The sequence below is a fragment of the Mastigoproctus giganteus genome, chromosome 3 (assembly GCF_048544385.1).
Source record: "Mastigoproctus giganteus isolate SK-2022 chromosome 3, ASM4854438v1, whole genome shotgun sequence".
In the NCBI taxonomy this organism is placed as follows: Eukaryota; Metazoa; Arthropoda; class Arachnida; order Uropygi; family Thelyphonidae; genus Mastigoproctus; species Mastigoproctus giganteus.
Genome location: NC_143577.1, coordinates 77,428,591 through 77,449,650, shown reverse-complemented (window position 1 = coordinate 77,449,650; position 21,060 = coordinate 77,428,591). Strand labels below are relative to the sequence as shown.

Genomic DNA, 21,060 nt, shown 5'->3' with positions numbered 1-21,060 from the left:
AACAGGCCATTGAAGATGCGTTTCTTACACTCACACCTGGGTTTCTTCTTGCCGAACTTCCAACAAGACATTGCAGCGATGGAACAAAGATACAAAAGCAAATGGAGTTCTGCCACGTTAGTCAACTACTGCTGGATGGTGAAAAGGGATGCTCCCAAAGCCAAAAAGTTCTCGTGTTTGATACAGGTATGTTCGTAGCTACATCTTACTGCCATATAAATAAAAAAATAACTTACTTTCATGCTCATAACAAGATACGATCCAAAATTTATTATTCAGTGTTATTCTTCTGTGTAGATACGATAGCTGTTTTCACTGATGTTTGGCATATACATGTAATGAATTTTTCCTGAAAGAAATTCAGTGACACACAGCATGACTGAAAAATTACAACACAAAGAGCTCGGAAAACATGCTAAGAAATCCGGCTTGGCGACTAATATTTTTCAGGTCAATCTAGCAGTCAGGGGCTTACATCTGGTGAGTATGGGCTTGGCACACCCAGGGTCCTGAGCTGAATATCATTCTTCTTTTTCTTGGTGATTCTCTCTCTCTCTGGGTAATTCAGAAATTTTTTTTTTTTGGCTGGTGCAGCATAAGCCTCAGTCTTCCTTGCACCATACGGCTAATAATAATAATAACGAGGCTGATTTGCCAAGTCTTTCTTTAATGGTTGCTGTGGTATTTATATCTTGCATGGATTGACACAACTTTCATAAAAAATACAATACAATGGACTCACTACAGACACTGAATCATCAACATTATTATCTTACTGAACAAATCTTATTGTTTGAATAAACATGGCAAAGAATAATTGCAACAACCAATCATATTCAGCTTTCTTTAAGCTAGTGGGAAAATTAGTTACCTAAGGGAGAACTGAATATTTTTCATTTAGGACTTTTAGGCATCCATGAGTTTCTTTAATTTTTGGCCACCATCCTTTCAATCATTATTTTTATGCTATTCATTCCATTTATTTTTATTTTTAAATTTGGTTCTAGAAAAACTATCTCATTTGACCCATTCTCCAGGGTAATTGCAATAAAATAGACACCTAGGGTGAGTCACCATATGCAGTAACTTTCCTTTCATCATAATAACCTTAATTTAGACAACACAGTGTTATATTTAAATACAACTTTTCCTACACATTTCTCCTCCCTAGAAACCTTTTTCATCACTGGTTACGCTAGTTCTAACTGCAGATGAACTATACTTATAGTCCTAACCTGATCCTCAATGTCAAAGTGCATAGTATTAAATCTGAAAACTGTGTATAGCCACTGAATACAAGTAGTTGATTTTTCTGTTTATGACAGTTGTGTTTTTCTGGATTAACTGGTTTACCAACATAAGCTCAGATCATCATGTATCATTTCTGTTAAGTGGGATAAAGAATCCAAAGAACTCCCTACATCCTATAAGAAGAAAGTAAAAAAATATTTTGCTACAGCTAAGACAAACATAGAAAATTAGAAATATGTGTAAGACATTCTAGAACAGTTTTTATCATGGCAGTAGAGATAAATAAATGTGCAGCCATATCATCTTTTAAGGTGCAGATATCATCTTTTAAGGGCACAAAAGATGATATTGTTGTACACGTTGGAACTAATGGCATTAAGAGTAAGAGATCTGCAGATTTACTCAACAAGTACAGGTCAATGTTAAAAAAAAGTCACGAGTTAGGGTTGAATGTTAAAGTGTCTGCAATTCTGCAGAGAGATGCCAGGAGGGAGTATATGATGAGAGCCATGTCAATCAATTCGGCCCTGGAGAGATTGTGCAAGGCTCATGAGGTAGAATTTTTTTCAGCATGGTCTGTGCTTGTTGACAGGAGAGACTGTTTCTACAGAGATGGGGTACACTTAAATAAAAAGGGTGCAAGAATATTTTTTAATGCTATCGAGTCAGTGTTAGGTGGGTAAGAAGACTGCAAGCTTGGGGGGAATACATAGACTAAAAGGTTAACAGTGACAGCAAGCAAAGGCAAAAGTGATTCTGGCACTGTTTCTATTAGAATGAGCAGCAGCCTGGAAAGCAAAGTGCTGGAGATTTCCAGGACTGCTTGGAGTCATAGTGGAACAAGTAAATACATGGGCTGTGTTAGGGTAACTAAGAGTAGAAACAGGTGCATGTATAGTTAATAAATTTGATGAGTTTGAAGTGCTGGTCAAGACATCAAAGGCAGATATTGTTGGGACATCAGAGAAGTGGTGTCACACAGATATAAGCAGTGCAGAATTCGAATTTGGGGAGTACAATGTGTACAGAAAGGATAGAAATGACAGGAAGGGAGGAGGGATTATGCTGTTAGTTAAGAAATACATAAAATCTAAGGAAGTGCATCCAATTGATGTTGGTGGACAATGCAACATTGATTTAGTTTGGTGTGACATAAGCACTGGGAAAGGGAAAATGAGAGCAGGTGTGTGTGTTATAGGCCTAAAGAATCTGATGAGGAATTGTGCAGAGAAATAGAGTGGGCCAGAAAATCAGAATGTGTTAGAATGGGATATTAACTTTCCAGATATTGACTGGAACTAGTGGATTGGTGTTACACACTAGCAAGACTTTTGTAGATTTATTGGACGACTGTTTTCTACAGCAACATGTTCGAGAAGCAACCAGAGGGAGTAACACTCTTGATCTCATAATCAGAAGTGATTATTCATGCATTAAGAATTTGCAGATAAAGGAACCACTGGGTGACAGTGATCACAATGTATTGATGTGGTATTTACTAGATGTAACTGCCATCAAGGGTAAAGGGAAGGGCTTTTGCTTTTGTAGAGGTGACTACAGAGGTCTCAGACAGTTTCTAAATTCTATACAGTGGGATCAACTGATGATGTTACCAATGTTGAATTCTAAATGGGAAGCCTTCAGGGACTTGGCTGCACCAGCCAATCTTGAAGGCTACTAGGCTTTTCATACCAACTAAGAAATAACGTTCAAAGTTTAGGCCTAAACGGATGTCAGATGAATTAATGAGGCTTGTGGCAGAGAAGAAAAATGCATGGAATGCATATAAATTATCAGGCGACACAGAAGCCTATGGTATGTATAAAATAGTCTGTAATCAAGTCACAAAGGAGGGTAGGCTGGCAAAGGCAGATTATGAGAAATCTTTGGAAAAGGATGCAAAGAAAAACAGCAAAGAGTTCCTTACTTATGTGAACTCTAGAAGGAAAGGGATGAATCAGATTGAACAACTTACTTAACATAGTATGGTTGACTATTGATGATCATGCTCAGGTAGCTGATAAACTGAATGAGTATCTTGCTTACACATTCATACATGAGGAGTTATTCAAGGAGGGGAATGCCAGAAGCTTATCAAACTCTAACAGTGAGCTAAGTTATTTTGTAATAACTGAGAGCAAGTGAAGGAGAAATTGTTGAAGTTAAACATAAGTAACCCCAGGGGCTCACATCTGGTGAGTACGGGCTTGGCACACCCAGGGTTCTCAGCTGAATATCATCATTCTTCTTTTTCTTAGTGATTCCCTTCTCTTTCTCTCTCTCTCGGGGTAATTCAGAAATTTTTTTTTTGGCTGGTGCACCATAAGCCTCAGGCTTCCTTGCACTATATGGCTAATAATAATAAGGACGGCATCTGGAGTGGATGAGAACTATCCAGTTATATTTAAGGAGGCAGCAAAGGAAGTAAGCAAACCCATAATTATGAGAGTTTCCTTGGACTTAGAGGAGGTCCCCATGGACTGAGATATGCAAATGTATCACCATTTCACAAAGGGGGGGCTCATAATGTGACAAAAGTAACTATAGACATGTTAGTTTAACTGTGTTCCGGGGAAAATAATGGAGTCACTGGTTAAAGAAGCACTGCAGGACCATCTAGACAAGGCTGCAGTAATAGTTAAGACACAGCATGGGTTTGTTAAGGAAGGTCTTGTCTGACCAATTTGATTGGATACTATGATGTGGTCATAAAGGAACTGGATGCAAAAAATAATTGTGATATCATATACTTGGATTTCAGGAAAAATTTTGATACTGTTGCACATGGAAGACTGCTGTACAAATTGGACCGGTATGGCATTAAGGGTTGTTGTTGTTGTTGCTGTGCTTGGATTTTTCTGGTGCAAAGGCTACTTAGGCCATATTGCACCTATCATAGTAGTTAGTACTAATTTTATTAGCTTCTATAATTGGTTATATAAACCTATTCGTTTCAGAAAGGAAAAAAATTCTGTAAGGTTTGAATTTTCGCCTATCATATGACGAAGTGACAATTCTTGTAAGTTTGACAGAGAAGTGAATGAAATTAGACGGGAGTTGTTATGCAAGGTGCATTCCAGGAGTATGTGTTTTATTGTGAGTGGCCTGTGGCAATGTGAACACTGTGGAGGATCGTTACCTGATAACAGAAATAGATGGGTCAAATGGGTGTGGCCTATTCGGGCCCTGGCCAGTACAACCTCTTCTTGTCTGTTTGTGCGAAAATTGGAGGCCCATAATTGGGGTATAGGTTTAATTTCAAGGAGTTTGTTATGCATCTGCATTTGCCACTGTAGTGTCCATCTTTCCTTACATATATTTCGTATATGGATTTTGTAGTCACTGAGCGGGACCAGAAAATTCATTGCGGATGTGCTGGATGGATGCTTGGCAGCATCATCTGCAATTTCGTTTCCTGGTATTCCAGTATGGCCTGGGATCCAGCAGAAGACAATGCTTTGCCGATGATCTCGGAGACGAATCAACTCTGATCTGATTTGCTGTAGTATCGGATGACTAGATGGGGAAATCTTTTGCATTGCTAATAGGGCACTTTGCGAGTCTGTGTAGATTATGCTCTTTTCGATTGAGAGATGGAAAATGATTTCCAGAGCAAGCTTTATGGCATATAATTCAGTGGTGTAACTGCTGCATTCTGTTGGAAGTGACACAGAAGTGATAGTGTCATGGAATACCACTGCTGCACCTGATCCATTCTCGGACTTTGAACCGTCAGTATATATTTTCGCGAAGTCGGGATAACATTGTAAATGTGCAATGTGGAGTTGCTGGATGTTAGTACTCGTTAAAGAGTGTTTCCCCCATTGGTGGAAATAATTATCACAACACGGCATGATGACAGACCATGGAGGAACGTAATCTATAGGTTCTTGGTGGACTTTGAGTTGTATGTTCCAGTTTTCTGCTAGTTCCATTAACCTAATACCTGCAGGCCTAATTGCTTGTGGTTTGTTTCTATAAAAGGTCTTGAGTGGCGGATCATTAAATATTGACCAATTGGGATGGTTCGACTGGCTTTGGACCTTGGTTGCGTAGTTCAGTAATAACATCTTTCTTCTGATGTTTAGAGGAGCTTCGTAGGCTTCCACATAAAGACTTTGCACTGGTGATGTTCTGAACGCACCTATAGCTATTCTTAGAGCTGAATGTTGAATAGGGTTCAGACGAGATAAGGTACTTTCCCTAGCAGAATCGAAGACAGGGGGGCCATAGTCCAGACGAGATCTAATTATGGATCTATATAAGTGAAGCAAGGTGTAACGATCTGCTCCCCAGGTTGTTGCTGATAAGGCTCTGAGTATGTTCATTTTCTTTTGGCAAGCTGTCCGGAGATGTTCAATGTGTTTATGATAGTTTAACTTACTGTCAAAAATTAAGCCAAGCAGACGAATACTATTCGCAATTGGAATAAGATGGCTATCTAATCGGAGTTCAGGATCAGGATGCATTTTACGCATGGTGCAGAAATGAATGGCAGTAGATTTCTGGCTGGATAGTCTGTAACCGTTTTGTGTCATCCAAATCTGGATCTGATTTATTGATATCTGCAATTGTCTCTCAATGTAGTTCATGTTTTGAGAGTGGCAGGAGATTGTTAGATCATCGGCATAAAGATATGAGTCCACTGTTTTCGGAATAATTTCAGTTAAGTGATTAATTCTAATTGCGAATAGAGTAGCGCTGAGAATGGACCCTTGAGGGATTCCTTCTTCCCGAACAAACTTTTTAGAGAGAGTTCCCCGGTAACGAACTTGAAAGGATCTTTGTTCTAAAAAATTTTGGATGAAATATGGCAAATTTCCTCTCAGGCCAAGAGAATGTAGATCCTTTAAAATGCCAAAACGCCATGTGGCGTCAAAAGCTTTCTCAATATCCAGACAGACCATAACGAGATGCTCCTTTTTGATGAATGCATTTCTGATATTTGCTTCGGCTTTAATCATAAGGTCCAATGATGATCGATTTTTTCTGAATCCAAATTGATTGTTATTGATTAACTTTTGGGACTCAAGATACCAAGTCAGGCGGCTGTGAATCATTTTTTCGAGGGTTTTGCTCAGACAGCTGGTAAGTGAAATTGGTCTGTAGTTTTGAGGAACAGAATAGTCTTTACCAGGTTTTGGGATTGCCAGAACGTAGGAATGACGCCAGGAGCTTGGGTATGTATGTTCAGTGAATATTCGATTGAGGAAGAACAGCAGTGATGACTGTGACTTTGTATTTAAATTTTTAAGCATTATATAAAATATCCCATCAGGGCCAGCAGCGCTATTCCTTGTGTTGGTAAGAGCATGCTGAAGTTCAACCATGGTAAATGGTTGATTATATTTTAGTGCACATCTGTCAGTGAAATTCAGTTTGGATTTTTCAGTTACACCTTTAATTTTTTGAAACGACTGGTCATAAGAAGTTGAGGAGGACAACTGGGAAAATACAGCTCCTAGTGCATTTGCGATTTCTGCAGGAGTAGAGAGTTCCTGTCCATTCCAGTTAATTAGTGGAGTAGATGTTGGAGGAATTTTGCCATTTAACAATTTTATCTTATTCCAGATCAGTCTGATGTCTGTATTTTTATTAACTGAGGAAGCGAATTTAATCCAAGATTCTTTTTTTGCTTTCCGTCTGATATAACGGGCTCTTGCTCTAAGTCGCTTATAATTAATAAGATTGGAAGTGGTTGGATGTTTGTGGAATTGATTCCAAGCTTTGTTTTTCTCTTTTTTTGCATTGTTGCACTCTTCGTTCCACCAATAATTTAATTTTCGCCTTTTCCTGACTTGGTATTGTGGAATTGCAGCGGTTGCAGCTGTTAGAATTTGGTTTGTAATATGTTCAGTAACATGGTTGATAGAAGAGCACTGTATGATATGGTTGTCGAATGAGACAAGCATGCTATATTTTATCCAGTCAGCCTTTGGAAATTTCCATTTTACTGGATTGTCTGTTGGTAATGAACAGGAAGTTTGAACTTTGCATATTATTGGGAAATGATCGCTGTTGTGAGGGTCGTTAAGAGTTGCCCACTGGATACTTGGATAGAGCACTGGAGAGCAGATGGAAAGGTCTATTGCAGAGGTTGATCCGGTAGGAAGTTGAACATAGGTAGGAGCGCCAGTATTTAACAACGTTAGATCCTGTCTATCTATTAACGTTTCAACAAGTTTTCCACGCCTGTCTAAGCTGGATGAACCCCATAATGGGTGGTGAGCATTAAAGTCACCTAGTAGACAGAAGGGAACTGGTAGTTGCAACACGAGACCTTCGATTTCCTGAATAGAATATGGACGATTAGGTGGAAGATAAATTGAGACCAATGTAACGGTAATTCCAATTACTATGCGTGCGGCAACAGCTTCTAAAGAGGTTTGCAATGGAATGCATCTGGAAGGAACTCTTGAGTCCAACAGGATGGCTACTCCTCCATGAGCACTATTAGTGTCAGATCTATCTTGTCTGTAAATAGTGTAATTTTTGACTGTAGTGGAAACTTGGGGAGTCAAGTTGGTTTCCTGTAGGCACATAGCTACCGGATTGAAGCAGTGAATTAGTTCATTAATATCACCGATGTTGCTACGAAAACCTCTACAATTCCATTGAATGATGTGTTCCATTATTTGGTTTTGTTCGTGGAAGGTGTATCTGACTGTTTTTTATAAGTTGACTGTTTATGAAGGTCCGGTTTTTGTTTTTCTTTTCGGGGAAAAGTGGGGCGTCCCGATTCATTGCTATCGTCCATATCATCTTCTGCATGTATTTCAAGCAGTTCTTCTTGACCGATAGAATCATCCGTATCCATGCTTGTTAGACCTGATACTTTCGTCTCAGCAGAATACGATTTTTGCAAATTTTCTGCTGCCTGACGATGAGGAAGTCTCTGGGTTGGAATTGAGAGTGGCGTGTTATTGCTTTGGTCTGTTGGATTCAGTTTAGATGGATGCTGGATCAAGAGTACTGTTCTTGCCCAGTCTGATATTGATATATTTGGAGAGATGGATACTTCAGTCTGACATGCCACTGATTCCTGTCTGAGAGTGGTAGAAGCATAAGTGCGTTTTGGCATACTTAAGTTGATCTGTTTTTTCGCTTCTTGGTAAGAGACTTTATTTTCAATTTTATATTTTTGGATTTTTTTTCCTATCTTCCACAGTTCACAGTCTTTAGAGTAGGCTGGATGTTTGCCACTACAATTAGGACACTGTGGTGTTGGAGCTTTGCATTCTGCTTGTGTGTGATTCTTTTTTTTTTTTTTTTTTTTTTTTTTTGATTTGGTAGTTGTTGGCGCATCGGCTTCTGTGGCCATATTGCACCTCCCAAGGTTTTTGCAGTACTTTGATCCAAGCCCTAGGCGGGAATCGAACCCGTGACCTTTGGGTTGCCGGGCAGGTACTTTTTACCCACTCGGCTAGCCCGGTCGGCTGTGTGATTCTTGCAGCTGCAGTTTGGACATATGGCGTCTCCACGGCATGCTGTCTGAGAATGGCCGAACTTTTGACATTTAAAGCATCTGAGTGGATTTGGGATATATGGCCTAATGCGGCAATTCAAGTAACCTGCTTTGACAGAATCCGGTAGATTTGGAGTACTGAAAGTCAAGATTATGTTTCGCGTGGGAGTTAAGTTGCCGTCTTTTCTGATCATGATACGTTTTGCATGAGAGACATTTTGATCTTTTAGCTCCTGGACAATTTCTTCCTCAGAAACGTATAATAGATCCCATTCAGAGATCACTCCTTTGGAAGAATTTAGTGTGTTGTGTGGGGTGACCTGAATCGGTATTCCGCTTAAAGAAGTAAGTTTTAGTAGTAACTCAGAATGTCTTGAGTAACAAGTCTTTACTAGTAGATCTCCTGATTGGAGACGTTTAACCATTTTTGGTGAACCTGCAGCATTTTCTAGGCATCTCTGGATGATGAAAGGTGAGAGCTTGCTCACAGGTTGGGATGACAAAGAGTGTATTATTAGGAAAGCTGGAGATTCCTGCTTCCTAGTGTCTTTTTTAAGTCTCTTTGAAAGAGAGAAGTCATGGTCGGTGTCATTGTCAAGTTCATGTTGAGAGCACTTTGGCTCTAAACGTGGAAATTCGCTTGTTTCCATCTTTGCTCCTTTTCGCCCCTAGGGTTGGTTTTTCCCCCAGGTTACCGGCCCCGCCATGTGGAGGCAGGAGCGGTGCCACCAGTGACCAAGCGGTTGTTTAAGTTAGTTGATTTGGTTAGTGATATATATAAAGAATAAGAAAAGAAAGGTGGATTGCCTTTCTGGGTTCTTACTTTTGACTTCTAAAGCACAGAACCACTTCAAGTAAATAAAATAACAGCCGCACTGGAAAATAAAGAAACTATATCACTTTGGAGATCACTCTATAATCACTGGAAGAAAATCGCTTGTCACTATCGCTTGGCACTCGGGGCCGGCATTAAGGGTAAGTTGCTACAATGGATAAAGGGATGGTTGTGTGGGAGACAACAGAGAATAGTAATCAATGGACACTGCTCTTTGTGGACTAATGTTATTAGTGGAGTTCCCCAGGGTCCAGTGCTCGGCCCATTGTTGTTTTCTACAGGTGATACAAAGGTTGAGAGGGTTGTTAACAGCAGTAATGACAGTATGCTACTCCAACTGGATCTGGATAAGTTGGGCAAATGGGCTGACAAGTAGCAACTGAAGTTTAACATTAACAAATGCAAAGTACTACATATGGGTAGCAATAACCCAAGAGAAATGTACCAACTATGTGGTACTACACTCAGGAAAATGGAAAGTGAAAAAGACCTGAGGTAATTGTGCAGTCAGATATGAAGTTCTCTGAGCAGTGCTGATGGGCTGCCAGGGAAAGTCATGGAGTCTTGTCAATGATAAGAATTTTGCTTGCAGGGACAAGAAGGTGATTATCCCTTTGTATAAGGCAATAGTCAGGCCACACCTTGAGTACTGTGTACAGGTCTAGAGGCCTCATATTAGGAAGGATGTAGAGTTGCTAGAATGAGTACAAAGAAGGGCAACAAGATTGGTGAGGGGAACAAAGGGTGCTCTTACTAAGAAAGGCTTAAGTTCTGCAAATTTCAGCACCTAGAGAGTAGGCACGTGCGAGGTCAATGGGTTGAGCAAGCTGAATGCTCATGGGATTCTTCCTATTTCTCAGATTAAGAACCCAAGGGGGCATAGATTCAAATTGAGGAAAGACAGTTGCAGAATAGATCTACGGAAATTTGCCTTTAACCAGCAGGTGTTGACTGGTGGAACAAGACTTCCATCTCTTGTTGTGGAAGTTGATAGCCTAAATAAATTTAAGGCTGAGCTGGACAGGCATTTGTCCTAAAGTGGAGTGGTGAAATGGGAGAATTTTTTTTTTTTTTTTTTTGCTGATGCTGCATAAGCTTGTTTTCTTGCATCATATTCTTGTTTTCATGCCTCTACTAATGTTAATGCTAATATTTGGCTTGTATTTTTGGCGAAACATCCTGGGCCATAACATAGTTTGATTTAAAAAAGCTACTGCTTGGGCAACAGTTCTCTAGATGGTACTTCGCGATTTAATGCCAACATTTATGCTGTCTTGGGAACATGAAGTCAGCAGTAACAAAGTCTAAAAAGTAAAATGTGGGTCAAGGCCAGTTTCAGTCCAATTCAGCTAATTAGACCCAATCAGGCCCCATAACTGTTCTTTTTTTTTTTTTTTTTTATACACTGTTATTTCACACCGATTTTGGAGACCATTTGACAAATAGCTTGGAATTTAAAAAAAAAAAAATTTGATGAGAGAAAAGCAAGAAAAATTAGGCTTTAAATAGAAATATAAAGAGCAACCCCTACCAATGGCGTAGCTAGCATGTAGGCAGGCAAGGCAATTGCCGGGCCCTTTAGGGGCCCCGGCATCTTTGGCTGTCTCCTCTTTTTGCAATTTTCATTAATTAAGTAGGAGACTGAACATGTTCTTTGCCTCCAGGTCCAAAAAAAAAGGTAGCTACGCTACTGACTCCTACAATTATAAACTAAATGCTCATTTGTATAAGAAGACAAGAGCCATGACCATCTGCAGACCTATGTGTTTAACAATAATTGTCTGTTGCAAAATAGTCCTTTGTCAGGCATACTGTATGAAAAATATGGCACAAATTGCCCATATTTTCAATAATAATGATAATAAATTTTAATATTTTTTAATATTTTTAATAATAATTATAATAATATTTTTAATAAATAATGCACCAAATTTACACCACAATCCTGAGAGCAGCAATTAAACTCATTATTACACATACCTATGGCCATGACATAATAATATTGATTGCCCTTTAGGAGTTAAAGGGCAATCTTCCACACACAGGTAATGGGATATATTAAGTATGAAATAACACTGCTCTGCATGAATTATGAATAATTTATTGAACAACAGTTGCTGCTTTTTTGAATACAAGCTGAATAATAATAAAAGAAAATAAAAAGAAAATAAACAGAAAATAAAAAGAAAATAAATAGTAAAAACACACAAAATAGAAATAGAAAAATAGAAGAAGGAAAAAAAGTAAGAGGAGGGGAGAATACTTTGTGTTTTGGCCAATTTTTTTTTTTTTTTTCAACAGCAGATTTTTGAGATTGTTAGACCTAGTTTATAAAACCCCAAAATCACTGTTGAAGGCCCTAACACTTCATGCAAAACATATTCTCCTCCCCCCTCCCCTTACTTTTTTCTACTTTTTCTATTTCTACTTCATGTTTTTTTACTGATGTTTATTTTTGTTTATTATTATTCAGCCTGTACACAAAAAAATAGCAACTGCCATTCAAAAAATTATTCATAATTTACACAGCAGCATTTTTCATTCTTAGTACGAGGCCATGATATCTGTAGATCATATATTCTCAAGATCAGTTTTTCCATTTTCAAGGTGAAACACTAGTTGCTCCAACATAAAAAAACTACAAGTTCTGAAAAGCATAAAAAACCTACCAACTAACTTATTGAGTGAAAAGCAGCAACAGAAAAAATTCCAACTGTCAATGAAACTTGAGCCTTAGATCTTTTAAGTTTTAGATCTTTTGATACTGTTGCACATGGAAGACTACTGTACAAGTTGGAGCAGTATGGCATTAATGGCAAGTTGCTACAATGAGTAAAAGGATTGTTGAGTGGGAGAAGACAGAGTGGTAATCAATGGACGCTGCTCTTCATGGACTAATGTTATTTAGTAGTATCTCCCCAGGGGTCCGTGTTGAGACCACTGTTGTTTTCTGTATTTATGAATGATACTGATGAAGGTATATCAAGCTTAATGTTGAAGTTTGCAGATGATATGAAGGTTGTTAGGGTTGCTAGACAGTACAGTACTGCAACAGGATCTAGAAAAGTTGAGCATATGGGCTGAGAGGTATCAAATGAAGTTTAACATTGACAAATGCAAAGTACTGCACATGTGTAGTAGTAACTCCAGAGTAACATACCAACTGTGTGGTACTACATGCAGGGTAGTGGAGTATGAAAAATACCTGGGGGGTAATTGTGCAGTCAGATATGAAGTTTTCTCAGCGGTGCAGACAGGCTGCCAGAGCAGCTCATGGAGTGTTATAAATGATATACAGGAATTTTGCTAGCAGGGATAAGGAGGTGATTATCCCTTTGTTTAAGGTGATGATCAGGCTAGACCTTGAGTACTGCATACAGATGTAGAGGCCTCATTTTAGGAAATATGTAGAGCTGCTGGAATGAGTACAGAGAGGTGCAATGAGATTGGTGAGTAGAATAAAGGGTTGCTCTTACCAAGAAATGCTTAAGTTCTGCAAATTGCAGCGTCTGGGGACTAAACACTGCCAGGTGATTTTATTTGAGGTGTATAACGTCTTGAATGGTTTCAGCAAGCTCAATGTTGATGGGATTCTTCCTCTTTTTCAGATTCTGCACCTGAGGGGGCATAAATTCAAATTGAGGAAAGACGGTTGTAGAATAGATGTGTGGAAATTTGCCTTTAGCCAGCAGGTGGTTGATTGCTGGAACCAACTTCCATCTGTTGTCGTGGAAGTTGATAGCTTAAATACATTCAAGACTGATCTAGACAAACTTTTGGAGTAAATGGTGGGTAAAATGGGAAGGGGTTTTTTTTTTTTTTTTTTTTTTGGCTGATGCTAAATTAGCTTGCTCTCTTGCATCATATGCCTCTACTAATGCTAAGTCATTGGTCAACTTAAGTGAGCTACAGCCACTTAAGTTCCAATGAAAAAAACTGATATCTGTTTATAAATTATAATTTCATCATAATAATATTGTTAACAATGAAATACACTAAACAGAAATATTCTTATGGAACCACTAAAGTTACAGCAGAACCTAATAAATCTGACATTTTTTGAATGTTTCTCTGATTGTTTGTTTGTTTGTTATTTGGTTTTTAGGAGCATTAGCAACTAAGGCCATATTGCTTGGGGGATATGCGGTGGTCATGCCCTGACCTTTCCGCATCCTCCGTATTTAGTGGTCACGGGCTCGAACCCCGATCTAATCAAGAAGCGTGTGCTAAGCACTGCTGCTCCTGCCCACCTGGCTACGGAAGCAACCTGTTTCTCTGAAGACAGTCAATTATACAAAGGCAGAGGTAAAATAGGTGCTGGTTCTGGATTTATGGATTTATTCCATTAATAACTGCTAAATACCAATTTCTGTTTTAAAGATTTCGTAGAACGTCACAGTTATTAGTACATCATTATTTTCCTAGTATTCACTGTTATTTTGTATTTAAAATATACAAAATCATTGATTTTGCATAACATTCAATATTAGTTCACAAAATAGCACTTGGTATTGCAGTTATACCTCATATTAAAAAATATTGGACATTTGCAACAACCATATCCCATGAGGGATTTGAACCCACAACCTTTATTACTTAGGTAAGCAGAAGCCCATTGGAACAGCATGCTGTCATGCTGTGCCCATTGGAACAGCATGACAGCTATCACTCTACAGAGATTATAGGGTTCAGACCTAATGTATCTAACAAAAATATTCAAATGTAATTCTCAACAATATTTTTAGGCTGTTTATTTAGCAAAAAACATACCCTTCTCAAATTCACATCAGTAAAATTTAGATTTTGTCCCTGATCATGTGGCTGCATTATGCTATCAGCTCACTTGACGATTCACTCTGTTTATCGCTGAATACTTAGACCATGTGCATAACTTACAAAAAAAGTGTAATTTTCAAATATTAAGAATATGCTACAGCTGCTGGATCTAATAGGAATTACTCCTGAATATTTAGATCATGTGCATAATGTTCAAAAAACTGATATTTTCAAAAATCATGTACTAGGCCTGAGAATGCAGCTGTAGTTATGAGGTACTACTGCATTTCATTTTTATGAAATCCTAATGGAGAGACCTAATAAGAAATTTTAATATTTAAATTACCGTATCATTCAGTTATGTATATCAGCTGACTTGTTTTTTAATTCAATAATTTTCACACCAGAAAAGTCACCTTCATGTAAATGCACTGAACTGAAAAATAAATCAAGTCTAACCATGCAAGGTGTCTTTTAGATTTAAATATCAGTATTAGCATTAGCAGAGGCATATGATGCAAGAAAGCAAGCTTATGCAGCATCAGCCAAAAAAAAAAAAAACCCTTCCACTTCACCCCTCCGTTCGTTCAAAATACCTGTCCAGCTGAGCTTTAAATTTATTTAGGCTATCAACTTCCACAACAAGGGATGGAAGTCTGTTCCACCATCCAACTACCCGCTGGCTAAAGGCAAATTTCCACACGTCTATCCTACATCTGTCTTTCCTCAATTTGAATTTATGCCCTCTCAGGTGATTATTCTGAGCAAGAGGCAGTATCCCATCAGCATTGAGCATGCTCAACCCATTCAAGGCTTTGTACACCTCTAAAAGTAGAGCTTATATAAGAGACAAAAAAAAAAAAAAAAAAAAACATTACCCACATTATTTGCCTATCCTTTCTAATAGTTTGTCCAATCTTGCTTTAATCTACTCACTTCCACAACACCCTAGTGGAAGCTTATTTCAACAATCAATTACTTTCTGGCATCTGGAAAGAGTAAAGATGCCATAAGAATTTAGTTTAATCAGCTCATTTAAAGCCTTAAACACTTCAACTAGGTTACTTTGATCCAGATTTTGCAATTTGTGGAGCTGACGTCTCTTTTTGGTAAAGGCACACTTTTGCATCCCTGACTAACCATTGCCTTGTCAGTTGCTGGCTGCCAGCAACTGACATGGAAGATTGTACTGAGAATTTTTGGCAATCTAGTTAACTACCTAATTGACCTATATGAACAGGCATAATCACTGCTTTTACCTTGCTAGCAAAATTCTGTATATTGTTGTCAGAACCCCATGAGATGGCTTAGCAGCCTGTTTTCACTGCTCAACAAACTTTATGTGAGATTGTACAAATACCCCTACATCTTTTGCATATTCCACTACTGTACTTTGAATTTGGTAACACCCAAATAGTATGTTATTCTGGGATTATTGCTACCTTACATTTATCAGTGTTAAATCTCAACTGCCACTTTTTTAACCCAACTGCATTTCAAGATATTTTTGGAGAAGCATACCCTGATGGTATGGCTTGTGTCCATTGTGTTGAAGGTTTTTTTATCATTTTGCTCATTGTTAATCAGAAATGGTAATGGGGATAATATTGAAATAAGAGAGAATAAAAAAACATGCCTAAAGCTATAGAGGTGTTTTATTTTCAAAAAATAATTTAAAATATTTAAAATGGATTTTAATGTGAAAAATCCATTTTTAATACAAAAAATGGATTTTTCACAGATGTGTTCAGAAATGATTTAAAATAAGAGGGCATGAAAAAGTGAACAATTTTTAATTATTTCTTGTCTAAAGCACTGAAAAGATGGGATAACTTTTTACTCCTTAATGGAGTAAACACTTTATTTTCCTCACATGCAAGTATGCATGTGAGGAAAATAAAGTTATGAGTTAATATTATGCAAATTTCACCTTAAAGAATTTTGTTATCACCTCAGAACCTTACAAACCATAGACTTTTCCCCCTCACAAAAGATGCCTAGTTACAAAAACCCCTATAGCCCATATATTTGCAGTCCCTCCTTATATTATTAGTTTTGCCAATCTTACAAAGTGTGTATGACTCCCTTTAGACCACTGAACTTGATTTTTTTTTTTTTGTTGCTTCCATACCTATAGTATTTCAAGCACAGTCTCACAATTGCCTTATACAGTAGAATTATAGCCTCCCTATCTCTACAAGCAATTCCTCAAGTCAGCGAGAGAGAGGACACCATAAGCCTTCCTTCTGACTTGCCTGCACTGTGTAGATAACTTAATTTCTGCCTGTATCCACAAATCCTTTTCCTTCTCTACAATTTTTAATTCAACTCCACGAAGTGTGTAAGTTAATTTTTGAGTTGTTAAAATTTCACAAGTAAAAATCCTGCCTATTTTTCAGCATTAAAACATAGTTGCCACTTATATGATTACCCCCTATCCTAAATTCACATCATGTACAAATTTTGAGATCATGCCTTACAATATATCCCTTTATATACATAATTTAAGAAAATTAGGGGAGGAGCAGCTTAAGCACTAATCCCCAAGGGACTTGACTTCTAACGCTAGCCCATTCATCCTCTGTGTGACAAGCCAGTGACTGAAAAAAAGAGTCACAGGGGAAAAAAATCATGTAAGTTCATCTATAGCTAATTTAATGCCATATAGCTCAATAGTGAATATGCTGCAAATCAGAGCAGGGACTACAGAGATTATATAAGATGGAAAAATGGCAGTAGCTCCATACTATGTGAATATAATAATCCTAATATACAGATAACAGAACCTAATGAGAATTCACTCTGTTTATATACTTAGAATTTTACTGATGAAGAAACACTACATGTTCTACAAGGGATTCTGCTTTCACAGTAACATTATTCCTGCAGTGGTGAACAGCTTCTCAATAGACACTTTTTTTTTTTTTTTTTTATGTGTGCACAAATAAAATCCAACTAGGACTATGGATAATTACTGCAAGTTTCAATATACATTTATCATAATAGATTTCCATAATACAAATTAAATTTATACACAAGCTAGAAGACCAAACAGTAATATAACTACAAAATCTAGCCCCCACTCCATCTCATCAATAATATGTGAAGAAACTACTTGTGCTCATTTAAAACCCATACAATACTAGTTCATACAATACTAGTTATTAGCATTAGTAGTGGCATATGATACAAGAAAGCAAGCTTACACTGCATCAGCCAGAAAGAAAAAAAAAACACTTCCCATTTCACCTATCCATTTGATCCAAAAGTTTGTCCAGTACTTCCTTGAATTTATTTAAGCTATCAACTTCACAATGATAGATGGAATTTTGTTCCAGCAATCAACCACCTGCTGGCTAAAGGCAATTTTTAGCACTTCTATTCTGCAACTGTCTTTCCTCAATTTCAATTTATGCCCCCCTCAAGTGTGCAATCTGAGTAAGAGGTAGAATCCTATCCACACTGAGCTTGCTCAAACCATTCAAAGCCTTACACAACTCAATCAGATCAACTTGCAGGTGCCTGGTCTGCAGACTCTGCAATTTGCAGAACTTAAGCCTTTCTTGATAACAGCATCCCTTTGTTCCCTCACCAATCTCATTGTCCTTCTCTGTACTCATTCCAGCAGCTCTACATCCTTCCTAAAATGAAGCCACCAGACCTTTATGCAATACTCAAGTGGCCTGACCATTGCCTTATACAAAGGGATAATCACCTTATTCCTACTAGCAAAATTCCTGTATATCATTAACAAGACCTCATGAGTTGCTCTGGCATTCTGTCTGCACTGCTCAGAAAATTTCATATCTGACTGCACAATTACCCCAGGTCTTTTTCATTCTCCACTACCTTGAGTATAATTTCGCACAGTTGGTGCATTACTGCTAACCATATACAGTACTTTGCATTTGTCAATGTTAAGTTGCCAGTCCTCAGCCCATGTGCCCAACATTTCTAGATCTTGTTGCAGTAGCATACTGTCATTAACAACCCTGCCAACCTTTGTATCATGCTGGTAAACCCGCTGTGACCAAAATATTTGTGCACCCAAGTAGAGTGACAAAATATACTGGTTTTTGAATTAAAAGTACAAAAAAAAGGGCTCTAAATTCAAAATCCCCATACATAGTTCAGTCACCATTGGCTCTATGACAGCTTTAACTCTCCTGGGCATACTTTATAGAAACTCCCTCCTTTTTATGAACTTGTTCTGGCAGCTGTTTTGCAGCTGCCAGAACAAGTTCATAAAAAGGTGATGCAAAAGTTAGAACCAAATTCTTCCATTAGATTGAAACATTGTATATTCTTCACTCCAGAACATAAATTTCCACCCTTCCAATGTCCTGTCTTTGTGAACACACCATTTTAAATATTAATGATCATTGACTTCTGTGTTCACAGATGTGGGCCACATCTTGTCCATGAAAACCATCCCAATGCAATGCCCTGCATATAATAATCACAGTCTTTTCTCTATACTGTTGAATCGCCCAACTGATTTTGCATAGTTGTAGTGGCAACTGATCATTTTTTTTTATATATATATATAATAATTTAAATGGTGAAATATATGCAATCAGCACTTTGCAGTTTTGATATTGGTTTTCCATGGAAAATGTGGATTTGCCAGAGGTCCCAAGGCCAACAATGGTTTAAAACTATTTTTATAAATACAATTGTGCAACATTATCTTCAGAACTAGATGAACTGTAGATTTTGCAGGCCTCTAACTGAAGTGTTAAAATTTCACTGTCAATACCCAGGTGATTAGCAGTCATCCTGTCCACCTTTTCCACGGCCCTGTCTATAAATCTAATGCGAATGTTTCCAATTACAAAATAACTTTAAAAGATTATGATAAGAAATCATTTATAGGAAATAATTTCTTAATGAAAGCTAAAGAAATGTGCCCTGATATTTTGTACTTTCAACGATTTGGCCCCTTTTATTTCGAACCGTCGATTATTCCCAGGGCCTCACATCTGGTGAATATGGTCTTCTTTCTTGGTGATTCCTTTCTACTTCTGATTCTCTCTCTCTCTCAGGGTAACTCGGGGAATTTTTTTTTTTTTTTTTTTTTCGGCTGGTGCAGCATAAGCCGCAGGCTTCCTTGCACCTTATGGCTAATAATAATTGCAGCGAAGTATAGGTGATGAAACGTGCAACTTCTTTGAGATAAAAAAAAAAAAAATCGCGTGAAGGGTCGAATACTTTTACAGAAAAGAGTACTGTATTTGAATGGCGGAATCCGACTACAAAAATTTCAACAGTATACAGAGAGGTGGAGAAGAAATGCAGTTGATGGGGAGATGGGTTTAATTCTTTTAGCGTTTTTATTACGGGAAAATAATGACTACCTCTTCGAAATCCTCGTCCATTGTTTTCTATCTACAATTTCGACACATATTTCTTAAATTTACAGCCGAACAGCTCAGAGAAAATATAATAATTGAATATAACATTCCGACGATAGGGCTGTTATGAGTATATGACGTCAAACTCACATCAAATCACGTGGGTAAGGACAACAACCAGTTTCAGCTTACCGGTTAGTAAGTTCGCATAATTGCGACAGTGGGAATGATTATTTTTAATTATTATTATTATTAGCCATATGGTACAAGGAAGCCTGAGGCTTATGCTGCACCAGCCAAAAAAAAAAAAAAAAATTCCCGAGTTACCCCCTGTGTGTGTGTGTGTGTGAGAGAGAGAGAGAGAGAAGTAGAAGGCATCACCAAGAAAGAGAAGAATGATGATATCCAGTTCAGGACCCTGGGTTTGCCAAGCCCATACTCACCAGATGTGAGCCCCCGGGCTAAAAATAAAATGCATATAAAACAGAATTTTCTTATAGCGGACTTTCCTTAATTTTCACATTGAAATCTTATATTAATGAAAAATAGAAGGCAAGTTTTTCGACGCTGCTACGTTTTGTTGAGAAAGTTTCGCGTCGCCGACCAAAGAATACACGACTTGTTGCAGTACATAATACAGGGTAGTAAGTTAGGTGACAACGTTAGAATCTTGTTTACCATTTACATTGTACGCGTTCACTAACTTGGGAATTATAAAGAAATATATTTATTTCCTACTGTGCTGAATATCAATTACAATATAAGGTTTGTAGTATAGCAGGGCACCTCAGATCCAACAACCCCGAGAGCTGGACAGGCACCAGTTTATGGTATTATTATTAATATTATTATTATTAGCCATATGGTGTAAGTGAGCCTGAGGCTTTTGCTGCACCAGCCAAAAAAAAAAAAAAAAAAAAATTTTCTGGGTTACTCCTGAGAGAAATAGAGATATTTTTTTTTTATTTTTTTTTTTGGGTAAAGTGTAAAGTGTGTTTAGGGTCAAGCGGCACCAGGGGTTTCCCCCATCTCCGCGTAGTTTACATTGTGGGTGAACCAGTTGACTGGAAAAGCCAGAGATTTAAAAGTGTATGGACTTTGTATATATTTGATGCCTTGTACCGTTGTTCATCTGGTCATTTAGCCGCCAGACCCCTACTGAGGCCCGACGTTGTCCCACTTTAGCCCCGTGGTGGCAGACCAGGTACTCACTAGTATATAGTTCACTCTGGCAGGTCCTGCCACCTAATTTCCTAAGATTTCAGTGGCTAGGACCTTAAAAAAAAAAAAAAAAAAAAAATCGCGTACGCGTCGCGGGGAGCGCTAGAAGTCCAAAATGTTGGGCAAAATTAATTTAGATTGGTGATTTTAGATTGTGT

The 21,060-nt window shown here is 37.9% G+C and overlaps 1 protein-coding gene across 1 annotated transcript in view; it reads right to left on the bottom strand.

Annotated features, from left to right (window-relative positions):
* The window catches only part of LOC150088095 (MAP kinase-interacting serine/threonine-protein kinase 1-like), a 183,230-nt gene extending 163,434 nt beyond the window's left edge, over positions 1–19,796 (bottom strand). Inside the window, exon 1 of the mRNA XM_090369338.1 lies at positions 19,685–19,796. The gene's annotated coding sequence lies outside the window, so the exon portion shown is untranslated. The remainder of the gene's footprint in view (positions 1–19,684) is intronic.
* Positions 19,797–21,060: the final 1,264 nt, after the last annotated feature.